General features: G+C 36.4%; 1 long non-coding RNA gene across 1 annotated transcript; it reads left to right on the forward strand.

Moving 5' to 3' along the window:
- Positions 1 to 4,104: 4,104 nt before the first annotated feature.
- On the forward strand, positions 4,105 to 7,119 carry LOC120575007. The gene is made up of 4 exons (XR_005641941.1): positions 4,105 to 4,203; positions 4,702 to 4,856; positions 6,315 to 6,352; positions 7,092 to 7,119. It is a non-coding gene; the product is annotated as an uncharacterized LOC120575007 (long non-coding RNA).
- The last annotated feature ends 11,973 nt before the right edge of the window (positions 7,120 to 19,092 follow it).

Below are 19,092 nucleotides of genomic sequence, written 5' to 3' on the forward strand. Positions count from 1 at the left end.
CCAAGAAGAAAAGTCAGACAGGCCGAGATACGTGCTGCTACCTGCGTTTCAGATTCAGGAAAGGAGATAATTAGTTGGGTGTCGTCTGCGTAGCTGCGGTAGGAAAATAATATGTTTAGGGCATTTCCTCTCTAACTGTGGCATTTTGGGACCGATTGGTGGGATTGCTGTAGACGAAGTACACACGGACATACACTGGAAAGAGCCACTTTAGGTTTTATTGAGGTTTAACCATGTATCCAGCTAATTTAAATAGCTTACGTTATATGCTGTATGTGGTGTTTTCTTTTGCGGGGTTTAAATGTTCCACCAAAACAAGTTTCTTACTGAAACTATTTAGCAGAGCCACCATAGCTGTGTCCAAAGCTTAGCGCCGCCCAAGACGATTGTGATTGGTTTAAAGAAATGCAAATATTTCAAAGTTTTTTTTTCTCCTACACCAGAATATATCTGAGGTGTAGCCACACCTTACTGTACAGCAGGCTTGAATTTCAGAATTGGCCTCCATTCAATTCATGAATTGGAATTTGAATTGAATTGACTCCGCCCCACAGGAAGTTGAATTTGAATTTGAATGACAGGAAGTGGAATTAAATGAATAGCAATTCAAAGAAATTCCACACAGTCACACATCAAAAAGAATGTGTTGAATCTCATATGTATTCAGTGCTAGGAAGGTTACTTTAGAAATTGCTTACTGTTATAAGTTACCCATTATAAATGTGGGTTGCATTACTTTATCAATGCAAAGCAATTTACTTTTAATTTGATAAGTAACTAATTGAATTACACATGTTACCTCAGTAATACAACTAAATACAATTACATTAATTTTGTAATTTAATAACATAATTTCATTACATGTAACTAGTCACTCCTCAACCCTGCATACATTTTGTTCCAAAATATAGATCACTAGATCAAGAGAACAAATATTTCTATTAATTCCACAATAGAAAAGAATTGTTTTCTTGATTTACAGTAAGTAATAAGTAAAGTGTGCTTGCATGCTTTTAAACACATATCATATCCAGTGTTGGGGGTTACTCCTTACGAATAATGCCATAATATAATCACATTTGGCTGTTACTGAGTAATGTAATACATTCATGTTACTGTTGTGTTGTGAGTTGAAGGTGTGTTTAAGCCCTTTATAAGCTATATGCCAGGCTCTTGCTGTGTTGCGCTACAGTAATGTAATGAGTAGCGTAATGAGTTACTATCCATAGAGAATAACAAGTAAGGTAATGCATTATGGGGTTAGGGTTAGGGTAAAAGTGAATAATGTGTATTACACATTCTTGAGTAGTGACCCCAACACTGATGATATCAAATATCAGTAGCATGATACCATCAAGAGATGGTTTCAAAATAAAAGACTGTCTGTCTGTTAACTTACTTGTAGATGCCTTTTGAAATTTGAAGTAGCCTTGATGGAGCCACAGACTGGAGCACTGCAGTGCTTGCATATGGCTCTGTGGTTTCCAGGTGTTCTTGTTGGAATTGGTTCTTCAAAATGAACTAGTACAGATGACCTTTTAGGCCTGCTATTTTCCATGTCACTGGTATTATAGGTGTCAAATATATAAACATTCATAATCTGAAGTTGTAAGGGACTTCTGAAACTTAAAAAGTCCAGTGTTGACCATCAAATTGTGTAGAAAAGAAGCTTTTCAAACAAATCTCCACCTCAAATTGTTTGGCAACCATTTTAAATACTTGGTTAAATTAAAGCATTCTGGGAAATGGAGTAATGTTCCATCATATTCCACAAAATTACAATTACAATAATTAAAACTGAATTATTTGTTCTGTGACTAAAGCTTTTAACATTCACTGCTGGGGGAAAACATTTCCTGAAAATGTAATCTGTACAAGTAGTTCAAACTAATATAAATTATAGAATATGTAAGCAATCATATCTGACATATATTGTAAAGCTTAATTATTTATTTTTATAATTATAATTACAACACTTCACTTAAATTATGTATATGAATTTCTTTGAATTTTTATTGAATTACAATTCTGCTTCCTTTAATTCAAATTCAAATTGTAATTCTAGATTCTGTTTTTGACATCAATTCAAATTCAATTCAAATTAAATTAAATTCAAAGCCTGCTGTACAGCACTGTGGAGATAATGTAGGTCTGGCAATACGAGACTACACATTGAGAGACACACCAAGACAGCCACAACAGCATATAAACAGACACACACTAACAGTCTAAAGTGTCTTTTTGTAGGTGTTGCCAGCAAAAGGCAGAAACGTCCTTCAGTTTTACTGATCCAATAACATCAAGAACTTCTGGCAGCTTGTGTGGCTAATATTTGGGACAGCTCTTCATCTGTTGGCTACTTTAAACTGTTGTCATTTACTCCTGAAACTCACTCGGGCTGCAATTAACCATTATTTTAAAATTGTGAAAAATGTACATGAGAGTTTCTCAAAGCCCAAGATGACGTCCTCACGTGTCTTGTTTCGTCCACAACTCAAAGATATTCAGTTTACTATCAGTGGAGAGAATAAACTAGAAAATATTTACGTTTAACAAGCTGACATCACACAAGTTTCACTGTTTTTGATTCAAACGGATTAATGGATTTTCAAATAGTTGAGATGAATCTAAGAGTTGAATGTTTGCAGCTTTCTTCCTAAAGTAGAAATCCTTGATGTTGTCATTGAACTGGTGCCCTTCTCCATGTGCTCTGGTTAATAACACAGCTGCGTCGTTTTGCAACATGAGGACGCTGTTGTCCAGAGTTAGCTTAGTTACAGCAGCAGAAGGTCCATGGTTCGATCCCTGGCTGCAGCAAAGATGAATGTCAGAAACTAAAAGAAAGAAAATCTGCTGCTTACCTTAAAATTACTTACCTTAAAATATCTGATTCCACATCAGATTAAAGAGGCGTCTCTTAAAATGATTCATGGCTTTTATCCATGCAAAGATACAGAAAGGACATTAGTGTTGACTGCTCCTTTTGGAAACCGGCTCCTGAACATTTATTTTTGTTCTGTAGTTTTTCTATTTCCAACATATTGAATCTGAATTTTCCTTCTCATACCAAAGCTGTTTGTCCAATGCTTCCACCATTAATCTGATCCTGTTACTATCTAACTTTCATATTTAGAAGTCTAACGTGGCAAACCACAAACCATCATTTTTAATCTTTGAAAATTAACTCAAACATTTCATCAATTCCATAATCTAAAAATAAGAAAGCTATTAAAAACATCAACCTATGTATGTTGATGAAGTGATTTATTTGCTGTTCTTCTGTGTTTCTGTTCTTTGTGTTCTGATCGTTGCTCTGCCTGTTGCTGAATGCTCTTTCAATAAAGGAGAAAAAAAACATCCATAATGCTCAATCGATATCAGGATGTTCCTTTGTGACCCACGACCAATCAGATTCAGCTGCTTTTTGACCTTTGAAACCATGAAGCGCAGTCAGCGTTGGAAGAAGAATTCAGATTACTGCAGTAAAAGTATTAATACCACACTGTAAAAATATTCTGTTACAGTTAAAGTCCTGGATTGAAAGTACAAGTGTGTAAGTATCATCAGGGAAATGTAGTTAAAGTATTAAAAGTAAAGAAAAATCCTCTTATTTTAGAAAGTGTAAGGGATCCAAACATTTGTGTGTTTAAATGGTCTAATCGTTTAAGCTGGACTTGTAGGCCATTATATTGTTGGCTAGTTTATTTTATAATAAAACATCATATATTATAAACTACATGGGTTTAGTGTGCAGAAATTTTAATGTGTACAGTAAATAAAGCTGTCAGATTGATGTAGTAGAGTAAAAAGAACAATATTTCTCTAATATAAAATTATAAAGTACAAGTACTTCAACATTTGGACTTAAGGACAGTACTGGAGTAAATGTACTTAGTTACACTCCAGCACTGAGAGCAGTGAACAGCACACAGGTGATTTCACTTCTTCTGGTTGATGAAACTCTGCTCAGGCTGAAGGTGGGTGGAGCATAGATGGGAATTACACACTAATCTTTTCTTCCAATAAGAATGATGAAGCTGTCATTAGTCCTGTCCTAACAGGAGGAAGATGTCAATCAATCAGTGTAACCCCGCCCACACAATCAGCCAGATCACCTGAAACAGCTGTGTGGCTGTTGAGATTTAAAAAGGTTAGCAGTTTCCTCCAGAGCTCTTTGACAGCAGACTGCTAAACAAAACTATGGTGAGTCACTTTTAATCTCAAAAACAGTGTGCTGTTCAACAAGAACACAACACTCAGAATAATCACTCAGTTAAGTTGGAATATTACATTAAGAAAACAAGAAGCAGGACAGCAGATTGGTAACTTGTACACCGATAAGTTCACATCCTAAAAATAGATGTGTGGAACTGTAGCTTTAAATATTCAAAAAGCTAGTGTACTTTTTCTACTCCAATAAATGAAATCATGTTGCCTGTAAATGTCATTGTATTGCCTTTATTAAAGCCCAGCCCTTCTGTAGCTCTCAGTGCGCCCAATGCTGACCATCATGTAGCTCTCAGTGTGCCCAATGCTGACCCTCCTGAAACCCAAAGTTTCAGCCAACTGTCCATATGCATCTGGGATGTCTCATGCTTTCTTACCTTCTCTGAGAGACAACTGTAGTTGTCCATGCGGAGTCTGTGCTGCCATCAGATGGAACACACCATAATATGTATTATCTTTTTTTCTTTCTTGGAGGAAACAAGCAGTGATGAGGAAATGAAGGAGGAAACTAAAATAAATACAGTTGACAGAATACTTTGAGTCAATCAACAAACTGCAGGCGAGGCACAAGAGGGAGATGCTGGAAGTCCTGAAGTGCCACAAGGAGAAGGAGATGCTTCTCCAACAAGGTAGATTTTATTTACTTTTTGATTTCTGGCTGTGGAGCCTGTCTGGGTCTGACCCAGGATCAGCTCAAATAAAGTGGTATCAGTGGTGTCTATCCATGGATAATGCTGTTGGGAGTCAAATCCTGCTAAATGAGCATATTTTTAAAATCCTTATAGATGTTAAAAGAAGCCCTGTTCGGAGGCTATTTCGGTGGTTCTCTTGGGAAAATGTACAAGCAAGATGAAATCAAAACAATAAACAAAGGGCTCTGTTCTGTAACATATTGAACACAACCATGTCCTTATTGGAAGCAGTCCTGGAGCTGGGACAGGGCCGGGTCAGACTAGGTTCTGATAGTCCTTCTACTTGGCTGTATAGTCCTTCTGACTGGGATTTATGCTGGGATCAGGAGTTGGATGTGATCTGACTGGCCCAGGTGAGGGAGATGTGCAGTTCTGTGTGCTTTTTTGATGTTAGAGTATACATGGTCTAGTGTGTTCTTCCCTCTAGTAACACAATCTACATGCTGGGAGAAAGCTGGAGGGGAACAGACTTTAAGGACGCCTTGTTAAAGTCCCCTGTATCCCGTATCCAGGTGATCGCGCTGCAGTTTGTTCACAATGGTTAGCAGTGATCCAAACTTGTGCTAACGTTAGCATCGGGGACTATGTAGACGGCAGTGTGCTGTTTTCATAGTAAATAAAATGGTCAGTATGTTACCAATAGGGCTCCAGGTCAGGTGAGCTGTGCTGGGCAACGATCCTGCAGTTGGTACTCCATTCATTGTGCACAAAAATGCAGTCCTCCGCCTCTGGTCGTGCCGGAGTTATTTTCTCATTCTGCCGGTAGATAGCTAGCTCGGCGTGCTAGCGCCGACAACAACCTGGAGGGCTCGGTCAGGCTATGTCCTCTGGGATGTTATGAGCCGCCTGGAAGGCTGTCGTAACGGCTGTGTTGTATCGTGGTCCTGTATTGATTAGTTCAGTGTGGCTGTACGTACTTGTATAAATATACACCGACAGGAGAGCCGCTGCACAGTCGCGCGCCGCCATCTTTATTGACATGAGTGAACGTCATAACACACAGGTAAGAACTAGTAGCAGCTTACTCTCTTGCATGACGATCGTGATTTTGTACAAAAAATACAGTCAAACCCTACAGTATTAAAATCGCTACATATAATTGTTTAGAAGGTTATAGTGTGCGTTATTTGTTTTCTCTTTAACTTCCTTCAGCTCTTTTCATGTTTGGGAGGTCGGATTGTACAAATTATGAAATATTCGATATCCCAATTTTGCATATCGTCCAGACAACAATTTGGATATTATCGTCTAAACGATATATCGCCCACCTCTAGTCATGACCACGCAGATGCTGTCCGGTCGCCGGGTGGCCCTGGCGTCACGGGTGCTGACGCGATTGTCGAATCCAATGCTGTCGTAGGAGCTGCATAAACAAATCAGAATTTTCTGTTTCAGGATGAACGGAATGCTGGAGAACTACAACAGCTCAGCTGGTCAGTGATCATGTTCACACATTCATACCATAACTGTAGCTCTATCAAAGATTTAATGTGAACTAGAGTAGCACGTCACATGCTGCACCAACAGTATGAAACCTCCTCACTTCCTGTCTCCTAAATGGGCATTACATGTCTAACATTAGATACTTACTCAGCTAAAGATCATATTTATCATCAGGAACATTTGTTTTGTCAGGGCGTTGTGAACGTTAGCTTCTCTGGAGAAAGTTTGTTCCTGAGACAGAAACGGGTCTGGGGAAAAGTAAATTTTCTCCTGATGGGTCCGTTTGAAAAATGGCATTTTAGTGTCAGAATGTTCTGGAGATATTTGGCTTGTAAATGGCTCAAATATTTATTTTGATGAATATGGAGTGAAAGAATCTCATAATCGGTGTTCAAAGTGCTTTACAGGCAAAAAATACAATGCAAGGACTGACAAAGTTACTTATAACAAATTGTAAAACCTAAAATAATTGAAATTACGGTTAAAAAAAAGCTCTTTAAAAGATAACATCCTTTATGTTAGTTTTAAAATGGTTACAGTTGGCACAGGTCTTATAAGCGGATTCCAGCAGTGGGCAAGATAATGGCTATGAGCTGCTTCACCGTTTGAATCAATACACTCAGGACCTGCAGCTAGTTAGGATTAAACCCACTGGACACATGTCTAAACGGTCTTTGAGTGTATTTATATGAACCACACATGTTTAAGCCTTTTCTCTCTGTTTATCAGAATATCCTGGTGCAAGGTGTTGGCGGAGGACTTTTGTGTTTTGTAAAATAAATAAATTTGATTTAGCTTAACTCTTGAGCTGTCTCTTCTCCTAAACATACAGATCAAATGTGTATATACTGCATTTTGCAGCATTTTGTCTGTTCCAAACGGTATTGGAGACTGACACTGAGTGTGTGTGTGTGTGTGTGTGTGTGTGTGTGTGTGAGATTGTGTGTGAGATTGTGTGTGTTATCCTTCGGTTTTACTGATCCAGTACAACCCGGTCTCACACCAGGTCGTGAAATAGTCACGTTATTTCGAGTTATTGATTCGTTTACAGGTCACGATTTTGACGTTTATTTTGTGTACACGTCACGAATTTTGAACGTGTACAGGTCACGATTTTCGAACCTGCTCTGGGACACACAACAACGGGGAAACGAAACTCCACAGGCTGGCCACATCGGGACGGGCAACCACTTGCGGGACGTGATCCCCGAGCGCAGGGGCACACAACAACGGGGAAATTAAACTCCAAACGCGGGACACTCAAACAACAGCGGGACGGTTGTGGTAAGGAAGAGAATAATGAAGAAAGGAACTGCAACACGTGGGACGCGATCCCCAGTCTCCGGGGAGAAAGTCCTGTGTTGTTTGACCCATCCACCAACCCGACCAACCTCCCTGCGCGGACTTTCACCTTATCAATACTACTCGCTACAGTCATTGTTCTGTGATTACGAAATGTGCTTCCCATTGAAATACATTGCTTTAAAATTCGTAATCACCTCAAGAACTTCTGGCAGCTTGTGTGGCTATTATTTGGGACAGAGTGCTTCATCTGTTGGCTACTTTAAACTGTTTAAACTTACTTGGGCTGCAACTAACCCATTATTTTTAAAATGGTGAAACGTGGATCATTGTTTCCCAAAGCCCAAGACGACGTCCTCAATTGTCTTTTGTCCACAACTCAAAGATATTCAGTTTACTGTCCCAGTGGAGAGAATAAACTAGAAAATATTCACATGTAACAAGCTGACATCACAAGTTTCACTGTTTTTGATTCAGAAGGATTAATGGATTATCCAAATATTTGAGATGAATCTAAGAGTTGAGTGTTTGCAGCTTTCTTCCTAAAGTAGAAACCCTTGATGTTATGAACTGGTGCACTTCTCCATGTCCTCTGGTTAATAATGCAGCTGCGTCGTTTGGCCACATGAGGACGCTGTTGTCCAGAGTTAGCTTAGTTACAGCAGCAGAAGGTCCATGGTTCGATCCCCGGCTGCAGCAAAGATGGATGCCAGAAAAAGGTTGTTAAACAGAAACCTAACTGGAGAACAGTGGGAGGTTTAGTAAACCATGTAGAAAGATAGCTGTAATGTATCTAAGACAACTGAACACTCAAGTGCTGCCAGTTAACTTTTCATAGACTGTGGCTGCATTCAATGGTTTTGGTTCAGATAACCATTTCGATTTTTGGCGCCATCTCACTCTCACACACACACACACACACACACACACACACACACACACACACACACACACACACACACACACACACACACACACACACACACACACGACTAGAGCTAGTAAGTGTTTTACTTGATCTCAGTGTCTAAAAAGATCTGTGAATTGGAGCTTTTGGGGTTCACAATGCTATTCACAGCACAGATACATGATACCGTGCATTTATTCTTGAATCAAACATTGTTTTTCAATGTATTATTAGTCTAATCCAACATAAACCATACTTGACATTAAATGAATAATGTAGGATGGTTGCTTGACATTATCAAATGATTAGGCTGCCAGTTTGAATCCAGCTCTGCAAATCTGCCGTCCTTCTAGATGCTACCTTAAGCTCCTTCTCTCATCTTCTCTCAGCTTTGTTGTGAAGTCATAAAGAAACTAACACTTGGCTAGACATTTATTTAAAAATATGAAAGTTTATTATATCAACAATTGGTTGTAAAGAACCAGTCTAACTGTAATGTCTAACTGTAATGTCTGTAATGTCTAACTGTAATGTCCAACTGTACTGTCTGTAATGTCCAACTGTACTGTCTGTAATGTCCAACTGTACTGTCTGTAATGTCCAACTGTAATGTCTGTAATGTCCAACTGTAATGTCTGTAATGTCCAACTGTAATGTCTGTAATGTCCAACTGTAATAACTGTAAAGTCTGTAATGTCCAGCTGTGAAGTCTGTAATGTCCAACTGTAATGTCCAACTGTAATGTCTGTAATGTCCAACTGTAATGTCTGTAATGTCCAACTGTAATGTCTGTCTGTAATGTCCTACTGTTTAATTCTGTAATGTCTGTAATGTCCAACTGTAATGTCTGTAATGTCAAACTGTAATGTCTGTAATGTCCAAACTGTAATGTCCAACTGTATTGTCTGTAATGTCCAACTTTGATGTCTGTAATGTCCAACTGTAATGTCTGTAATGTCTAACTAATATCCAACCGTAATGTCTGTAATGTCTAACTGTAATGTCTAACTGTAATGTCCAACTGTAAAGTCTGTAATGTCCAAATGTCCAAAGTCAGTAATGTCTGTAATGTCCAACTGTAAAGTCTGTAATGTCCAACTGTAAAGTCAGTAATGTCTGTAATGTCCAACTGTAATGTCTGTAATGTCTGTAATGTCCAACTGTAATGTCCAACTGTAATGTCTGTAATGTCCAACTGTAATGTCCAACTGTAATGTCTGTAATGTCCAACTGTAATGTCCAACTGTAATGTCTGTAATGTCCAACTGTAATATCTGTAATGTCTGTAATGTCCAACTGTAATAACTGTAAAGTCTGTAATGTCCAGCTGTGAAGTCTGTAATGTCCAACTGTAATGTCCAGCTGTGAAGTCTGTAATGTCCAACTGTAATGTCCAGCTGTGAAGTCTGTAATGTCCAACTGTAATGTCCAACTGTAATGTCTGTAATGTCCAACTGTAATGTCTGTCTGTAATGTCCAACTGTAATGTCTGTAATGTCCAAATGTAATGTCTAACTGTAATGTCCTACTGTTTAATTCTGTAATGTCCAACTGTATTGTCTGTAATGTCCAACTGTATTGTCTGTAATGTCTGTAATGTCTAACTAATATCCAACTGTAATGTCTGTAATGTCTAACTGTAATGTCCAACTGTAATGTCTGTAATGTCCAAGTGTAATGTCCAACTGTAATGTCTGCAATGTCCAACTGTAAAGTCTGCAATGTCCAACTGTAAAGTCTGTAATGTCCAACTGTAAAGTCAGTAATGTCTGTAATGTCCAACTGTAATGACTGTAATGTCCAACTGTAATGTCCAACTGTAATGTCTGTAATGTCCAACTGTAAAGTCAGTAATGTCTGTAATGTCCAACTGTAAAGTCAGTAATGTCTGTAATGTCCAACTGTAATGTCTGTAATGTCCAACTGTAATGTCCAACTGTAATGTCTGTAATGTCTAACTGTAATGTCCAACTGTATTGTCTGTAATGTCCAAATGTAATGTCTGTAATGTCCAACTGTAATGTCTGTAAAGTCTAACTGTAATGTCTAACTGTAATGTCCAACTGTAATGTCTGTAATGTCCAACTGTAATGTCTGTAATGTCCAACTGTAATTTCTGTAATGTCCAACTGTAATGTCTGTAATGTCTGTAATGTCTAACTTTAATGTCCAACTGTAATTTCTGTAATGTCCAACTGTAATGTCTGTAATGTCTAACTGTAATGTCCAACTGTAATGTCTGTAATGTCCAACTGTAATGTCTAACTGTAATGTCCAACTTTAATGTCTGTAATGTCCAACTGTTATGTCTGTAATGTCCAACTGTAATGTCTGTAATGTCCAACTGTAATGTCCAACTGTAATGTCTGTAATGTCCACATTGATGTCAAGCTTATTGATGTGTAATGATGTCATTGTGTATGTGATGATATTGTTTATTGATGATAATGTGTATTATGATGTTTGTATGTGATGTCTGTTGTTGTTATTGTGTTGTGATGTTTGTATGTTTATTGTATTGTTTTGTGTATATTATGTGTTATTGTTTGTCTGTGTTATGTGTATGTGTTGTGTTGTTGTTGTTTATGATGTGTGTATGTTTAATGTGTTGATGTGATGTATGATATATTGTTATGATGTGTTATTGTGTGATGTATTGTGTATTTTATGTTATGTGATTAATGATTGTGTATTTTGTTTTTGATATTTTATTATTTATATGTTAATGTATATTGTGTTGTTGTATTATGTTTGATGTTATATATGTTAATGTGTTAATGTTTATGTATTATTGTTAATGATATTTATGTGTATATTTAATATTATGTGATGTTGTGTGTTTATTTATTGTATTTTTGTGTGATATATTTTGTTATGATGTTTATATATTGTTTTTTATTGATGTTAATGATGTATATGTGTTATATTAATGTGATTTTATGTCAATGATGTGATGTGATATTGTTAATATGTGTGTAATGATGTTGTATTGTTATATTGATTTTATTGATTTTATGATGTTATTGTTATGATTTATTGTATATTGTGTTTTTTTATATGTTTTGTTTATTGATAATGTGTTGTGTGTTAATGTTATGATGTCTATAATATTTGTGTTTTGTTTGATGTTTTTGTATTGATTCTTTATGATTGTGATAATGATGATATGTGTAATGATGATATTTGTGATGTGTTTGTATGTTTTGTGTTGTATGATGTTTTAATGATGTAATGTGTTTATGATGTCTGAATGATATGTTATGTGATGATGTATTATGTCAATATGTTTGTGATGTTATAATGATGATGTGTGTGGTCTTTTTGTGTATATGTTGTTTGATTGTTGCTGTGATTATGTTGATATGTTGTTGTTTTGTGTTTGTGTTTGTTTCTTTATTTTTATTGTTTTGTAATGTGTAATGATGTTATGTGTGTTGTTTATTGTTATATGTTTGTTTCTGTTTGTATTATGTTGTTTGTGTTATTGTTGTTAATGATAATTTTTTTAATATGTGTCTATGTATAACTGTGTATTTGTATTGTGTTTTTTAGTAATATTTTTGTTTTGTTTTGGGTTTTTTTTTGTGGTTTTGTGTTTATTATTATAAATTTTTTTTTATGGTTGTTTAAGGTGGTTTGATATGGGGAATGTTTTGTGTTCTTGAATGTTTGTGTTGTGTATGAATTTTTGGTATGGGTTATGTAGGTAATGGGTGTTTTTTTGTGTTATGTTGTGCTGTTGTATTTAATTGTATAATTGTTTTGTGTTTAGTTGTTTATGCTATGTGACTGTTGTTTGTTTGCAACTTTGTTGTTTTTTGTTTTTTGTTGATTTGTGTGAATGTTGTTGCAATGATTGTGTATTATGTTATGTTTTCTGTAATGTCTGTAATGTATGTATGTTGAATGTCTGTAATGTACTGTAATGTCTGTAATGTACTGTAATGTCATGTAATTTTGTATATTATGTATGTCCTTAATGTCTGTAATGTAACTGTAATGTGTAATGTGTGTAAGACTGTAATGTTATATGTTGATGCGTAATGTTTGTTGTTTGTTTGTGATTTTATGCTTGTTTAATGTATTATGTTGTTGTGTGTGTATGTGGTGGTTATTATATTATTGTATTTGATGTGTTTGATTGTATGTTGTTTGTTAGGTGTGTGGTTTTGTTGTGGTATGTGTTGGGGGATTTGGTGGGTGATTTGGAGTGTTTGGTAATGTTGTGTGTTTTGTGGTTGGCTGTTTTGGGTGTAACTGTTGTTGGCTGTTTGTGTTGTCTTTGTCTGGTTGTTGTTGTTGTTAATGGTGTTGGGTGTGTGGGGTTGTTTTGTATGTTTGTTATCTCTTGTGTGTCTGGTTTTGTTGTTGTTGTTGTGTTGTTTCTGTGGGTGTGGTTTTTTGGTTGTGTGTTGTGTTGTGTTGGTGTTGTGTTGTTTGTTGTTACTTTTTTGTTATCTTATGTTGTTTTTGTCTACTGTAATGCTTGTTGTATGTAATATTGTTATGTCTATCTGTTGTATGTTATTTTTTATGTAATATCTATGTATTCTTTATCCTATATCTATCTGTTTGTTGTTGTTGTTCATTTCAGCTAACAAGCATGTTGTTGCTTAATCAGCCTATTACTATATTAGTGGTGTCACAATTTTCTTACGTGTCATAATACACATACTAATTAAATTACATGTCTATGTATGTCTATCTGTATTGTAATATCTGTATGTATATCTGTAATGTATTGTTGTAATGTCTAAGTGTAATGTAATATCTGTAATGTCTATCTTTAATGTAATTATCTGTAGCTCTAACTGTAATAGTAATGTCTGTAATGTCTATCTGTAATGTCTATATGTATTGTAATGTCTATCTGTAGCGTCTAACTGTAATGTAATGTCTATCTGTAATGTCTGTAATGTCTAACTGTAATTTAATGTCTGTAATGTCTATCTGGAATGTAATGTCTATCTGCTTATTTTCTATTTGTAATGTAATGCCTATCTGTAATGTCTATCTCTATTGTAATGTCTGTAATGTCTATCTGTATTGTAATGTCTGTAAGTCTATCTGTAATGTAATGTCTGTCATGTCTAACTGTAATGTAATATCTGTAATGTAATGCCTGTAATGTCTATATGTAATATAATGTCTGTAATGTCTATCTGTAATTGTGTAATGTCTGACTTGCCAGTATGAAGTCATTGTCAAGAACTCCTCATTTGCAGCTAGCGGTCTTGCCCGGCACCCGGTCAAAAGTTAATATGGTTCAACTTTGACCCAGGTTGTCTAATGTATGGCTACTACGATGAATCCACAAATGGAACATGGACCAGAGAGGTTGATTTTGGCGTTAGCGATCTCCCAGGCTGTGTGACACAAGTTTGAGCTTGTACAGAGACCTTGGATGCAAAGCTATGCTGTGGAAGCATATTTCTACCATAATAGGCATGCAAGGTGTGTAGCTTATTGTAGCCTCTTAATTTAAATCATTCAGGTTTGTGTGTTAGCTATATGTGAAATCAGCGTGGACATGTATTCACTGAAATACAATCATAACTATGTTACTTTTTTTCATCAGTTACTTTGGTAGGTTTTAAAATAATAATTTGCATTTTGCACAGTGAGTGCATTTTCTTTTAAAACAATTGGTGGAAACTGCACTGCATAGTGACTGACCTGCACATGCCTGTATTTTTGCTGGAAATCTTTTGTTTATGTGTCCAAAGCAAGAACTTATACAAATGACCTACAATCAAACTGACAAGTCCTCTCGTGCATCGTTTATACCAATATCGTGAAACTGCTTTGTGGTGTTGTCCATTTTAACAGTTCACTCTGTAAGTGTATAGTCTAATGAACAATGCACATGAAAGAGCACTATTTCCTATGTGACAAAGTTACACTTGTTGTCATCTCTGATCTGAGAAATGTTCCCTAAGCAACTCAAGAAGAGAACTGAAGCTACTGTTGTGAGCTACAAATGCCAAGTTGATAATACAGCTGCATACAGGTATTTGTAGGATATATTTGTATTTGTATGTTTTTATGATGTAAATACTCTTGGACCCAGGATGACACAAGTCATGTTCATTTTCAGTTCACATATAGGACCAATTCTATTTTCCTTATATATGCTTCCTCTAGGTAATATTATTAGGAAACACTCAATAAACTTTCACTGTTCAGACATACCCAATTATATCTGTCAATTAAGCCCAGGCGAAAGTGGTCAGTTAGCTAAACTTCAAAGCGTGTATTAAAGATATAAAATCCTGGATGACCCACAATTTCCTGATGTTAAACTCAGACAAAACTGAGTTATTGTGTATGGGACCAAGCGCACCCCGAACTTCATTATCTAAAGATATAGCTACTCTGGATGGTATTGCCCTGGCCTCACAGCATACTGTCAGAAATGTAGGAGTTATTTTTTGATCAGGATATATCCTTCAATGCCCACTTAAAACAAACCTCAAAACAGCCTTTTTTCCATCTTTGTAACATTGCCAAAATTAGGAATATCCTGTCTCAAAGCGATGCTGAAAAACTAGTCCATGCATTCGTTACTTCTAGACTAGACTACTGCAATTCCTTATTATCAGGTTGCTCAAATAAGTCCCTTCAAGACTTCTCCAGCTGATCCAGAAATGCTAGCATGCCTGTGTTCTGGTGAGAACTAGAGAAGAGATCATATTTCTCCTGTATTGGCTTCTCTGCACTGGCTTCCTGTGGAAATCTAGGATAAATTTAAAATCCTCCTCCTGACTTACAAAGCTCTAAATGGTCAAGCACCATCATGCCTAGAAGAGGTCTTAGTACCTTATTGTCCTATGTGAGAGCACTCACACTCCCAGAATCTTGAGGCTACTTGTGGTTCCTAGAGTCTCTAAAAGTAGACTGGGGGCCAGAGCCTTCAGCTATCAGGCTCAGCTCCTGTGGAACCAGCTCCCACTTTGGGTTCGAGGGGCCGACTCCCGTCACCACATTTAGAGTAAACTGAAACCCTCCTCTTTGATAAAGCTTATAGTTAGGAGTGAGGAGTTGCAGCGTCCACCTAACCCGACCCACCTGCTTCTCTTAAGTAGTCATCAGTTTTATTTATTATATAATTAATAATATAGCGAGGTAGGGGAGGCAGGCCGTGACTATTATTGCCACTGTTCATCCCACACCCCAACCCGACCCGTCAGACACACTTCCACAAGAGTCTGGGTCTGCCGAGGGTTTCCTTCCCTAAAGGGAGTTTTTCCTTGCCACTGTGCTTAATAGCCACTGCTAATGCTTGCTCTTGAGGGAATTACTGTAATTGTAGGGTTTTGGAATTTATAGAGTGTGGTCTGGACCTACACTCTATCTGTAAAAGTGTCTCGAGATAACTCTTGTTATGATATTGATACTATAAATAAAATAGCAATACGTAGCAGCACTTCTGTAATGTCCAACTGTAATGTCTGTAATGTCCAACTGTAATGTCCAACTGTAATGTCTGTAATGTCCAAATGTAATGTCTGTAATGTCTAACTGTAATGTCCAACTGTAATGTCTTTTACTGTCCAACTGTAATGTCTGTAATGTCCAACTGTAATGTCTGTAATGTCTAATTGTAATTGTGTCCAACTGTAATGTCTGGTAATGTCCAACTGTAATGTCTGTAATGTCTACCCGTAAGTAACTAACCAATGTCTGTAATGTCCAACTGTAATGTCTTAACTGTAATGTCCAACTGTAATGTTCGTACCGTCCAACTGTTATGTCTGTAATGTCCAACTGTAATGTGTTCCTTGTAATATCTAACTGTAATGTCCAACTGTAATGTCTGTAATGTCCAACTGTAATGTCTAAATCGTAATGTCTGTAATGTCTAACTGTAATGTCCAACTGTACGTCTGCAATGTCCAACTGTAATGTCTGTAATGTCTAAATGTAATGTCTGTAATGTCTGACTGTACTGTCTGTACGAACTGTAATGTCTGTAATGTCTACTGTAATGTCCAACTGAAATGTCTGTAATGTCCAACTGTAATGTCTGTAATGTCCAACTGTAATGTCTGTAATGTCCAAATGTAATGTCTTTAATGTCAAACTGTAATGTCTGTAATGTCCAACTGTAATGTCCAACTGTAATGTCTGTAATGTCCAACTGTAAGGTCCAACTGTAATGTCTGTAATATCTTAACTGTAATGTCCAACTGTAATGTCTGTAATGTCCAACTGTAATGTCTGTACTGTCTGTAATGCCCAACTGTAATGTCCAACTGTAATGTCTAACTGTAATGTCTGTAATGTCTAACTATAATGTCCAACTGTTATGTCTTGTAATGTCCAACTGTAATCTCTGTAATGTTCAACTGTAATGCCTGTAATGTTTAACTGTACTGCCCAACTGTAATGTCTTAACTGTAATGTCCAAATGTAATGTCTGTAATGTCCAACTGTAATGTCCAACTGTAATGTCTGTAATGTCTAACTGTAATGTCCAACTGTACTGTCTGTAATGTCTAACTGTAATATCTGTAATGTCCAACTTAATGTCCAACTGTAATGTCTGTAATGTCTAACTGTAATGTCTGTAATGTCCAATTGTAATGTCTGTCTGTAATGTAATATCTGTAATGTCATCTTTAATGTAATGTTCTCTGTACCGTCAACTGTAAAGTAATGTCTGTAATGTCTATCTGTAATGTCTGTAATGTCCAACTGTAATGTCTGTAATGTCCAACTGTAATGTCTGTCCAACTGTAATGTCTGTAATGTCCAACTGTAATGTCTGTAATGTCCAACTGTAATGTCTGTAATGTCTAACTGTAATGTCCAACTGTAATGTCTGTAATGTCCAACTCTTAATGTCCAACTGTAATGTCTGTAATGTCCAACTGTAATGTCCAACTGTAATGTCTGTAATGATGTCTGTAATGTCCAACTGTAATGTCTGTAATGTCCAACTGTAATGTCTGTAAAGTCTAACTGTAATATCTGTAATGTCTAACTTTAATGTCCAACTGTAATGTCTGTAATGTCCAACTGTAATGTCTGTAATGTCCAACTGTAATGCCTGTAATGTCTAACTGTAATGTCCAACTGTAATGCCTGTAATGTCTAACTATAATGTCCAACTGTAATGTCTAACTGTAATGTCCAACTGTAATGTCTGTAATGTCTAACTGTAATGTCCAACTGTAATGTCTGTAATGTCCAACTGTAATGTCTGTAATGTCTAACTGTAATGTCTAACTGTAATGTCCAACTGTAATGTCTGTAATGTCCAACTGTAATTTCTGTAATGTCCAACTGTAATGTCTGTAATGTCTGTAATGCTAACTTTAATGTCCAACTGTAATTTCTGTAATGTCCAACTGTAATGTCTGCAATGTCTGTAATGTCTACTGTAATGTCCAACTGTAATGTCTGTAATGTCCAACTGTAATGTCAATTGTAATGTCCAACTGTAATGTCTGTAATGTCCAACTGTTATGTCTGTAATGTCCAACTGTAATGTCTGTAATATCTAACTGTAATGTCCAACTGTAATGTCTGTAATGTCCAACTGTAATGTCCAACTGTAATGTCTGTAATGTCAACTGTATGTCCAACTGTAATGTCTGTAATGTCCAACTGTAATGTCAATACAAGAATTAACTAAAATGTCCAACTGTAATGTCCAACTGTAATGCCTGTAATGCTAACTGTAATGTCTGTAATATCTAACTTTAATGTCCAACTGTAATGTCTGTAATGTCCAACTGTAATGTCTGTAATGTCTAACTGTAATGTCCAACTGTATGTCTATAATGTACAACTGTAATGTTGTAATGTACAACTAATGTCTGTAATGTCCAACTGTAATGTCTGTAATGTCCAACTGTAATGTTCAGCTGTAATGTCTAACTGTAATGTCCAACTGTAATGTCCAACTGTAATGTTGTAATGTCCAACTGTAATATTGTAATGTCTAACTGTAATGTCGTAATGTCTAATCTTTAATGTCCAACTTTAATGTCTGTAATGTCTAACTGTAATGTCCAACTGTAATATCTGTAATGTCCAACTGTAATGCTGTAATGTCTAACTGTAATGTCCAACTGAAATGTCTATAATGTCCAACTGTAATGTCTGTAATGTCATCTGTAATGTCTGTAATGTCCAAACTGTAATGTCTGTAATGTCCAACTGTAATGTCTGTCCAACTGTAATGTCTGTAATGTCCAACTGTAATGTCTGTAATGTCCAACTGTAATGTCTGTAATGTCTAACTGTAATGTCCAACTGTAATGTCTGTAATGTCCAACTGTAATGTCTCTGTAATGTCTGTAATGTCCAATTGTAATGTCTGTAATGTCCAACTGTAATGTCTGTAATGTCCAACTGTAATGTCCAACTGTAATGTCTGTATGTCCAACTGTAATGTCCAACTGTAATGTCTAATGATGTCTGTAATGTCCAACTGTAATGTCTGTAATGTCCAACTGTAATGTCTGTAATGTCCAACTGTAATGTCTGTAATGTCCACCTGTAATGTCCAAC

The sequence above is a fragment of the Perca fluviatilis genome, chromosome 15 (genome assembly GCF_010015445.1).
Source record: "Perca fluviatilis chromosome 15, GENO_Pfluv_1.0, whole genome shotgun sequence".
Taxonomy (NCBI): Eukaryota; Metazoa; Chordata; class Actinopteri; order Perciformes; family Percidae; genus Perca; species Perca fluviatilis.